The following is a 698-nucleotide window of genomic DNA, read 5'->3' on the forward strand; positions in this document are numbered from 1 at the left end:
TTTTACCTTTAACTGTTAGATTTGTGAGCCAAACTAAATTATTTTTTTGTGGATGGTGTGAAGCAAAAGTGGAAATTTATTTGGTTCGTCTGCTGCTCGAGCTCTTTTTCAGTCTATTTACAAACCATTCAGCTTCTCTCCACCTTGCGCCTTTCTACCTGTAGTCTTGTTCCCACTGCTGTCTTGGCCCTAGGAAGGCACTGTGCACCCCTGACTGAGGGCTCCTTTCTCCCTGCCTTCTCCCGTTGCCTTGTGTCTCTAGCTCCCCTCCCAGGATGCTCTCAGATCCTTCCCCTTTGTCCCTCTGGTTTTTCCCTTCCAGCTCTTTGCCTATTTGATCACTTGTGTCCTCCTCACTGTCTCTCTATGGTTTCTCCTCTCCCCCCACAGAAACCCAGACACTCTTTCTTAGTAAATGTGTCCTTCGGTCATTCACTGGTTCTTTCCTCTGCTCTCATTCATCTGAACTAAGAACAAATGGCACGCCCCCCCGGCCCCCACTGCTGTAGTCGTTCACACCTGGTCATCCAGGCAAACAGTGGACAGTCAGTCAGCTTTACCTGCTTGTTCAGATTCTTGAGCATGTTCACCTGTTGTGTCTTGAGTTCTGAATGTATCACGTTGACCACACAATGGCTCTTTTTCCTTTATATTTATCTTCTCCTCATCATAGAGAGGTTCTGGGATTTCAGCTTTCT

General features: G+C 46.8%; 1 protein-coding gene across 1 annotated transcript in view; it reads right to left on the reverse strand.

Annotated features, from left to right (window-relative positions):
- Positions 1-698, reverse strand: part of LOC103199576 (nuclear body protein SP140-like protein) — a gene marked incomplete at its 5' end in the record, with an annotated part of 36,192 nt that overhangs the window by 27,457 nt on the left and 8,037 nt on the right. The gene's annotated exons all lie outside the window — the stretch shown is intronic.

The sequence above is a fragment of the Orycteropus afer genome, unplaced genomic scaffold (assembly GCF_000298275.1).
Source record: "Orycteropus afer afer isolate SDZICR_OR568_19922 unplaced genomic scaffold, OryAfe1.0 scaffold00006, whole genome shotgun sequence".
Classification (NCBI taxonomy): domain Eukaryota; kingdom Metazoa; phylum Chordata; class Mammalia; order Tubulidentata; family Orycteropodidae; genus Orycteropus; species Orycteropus afer.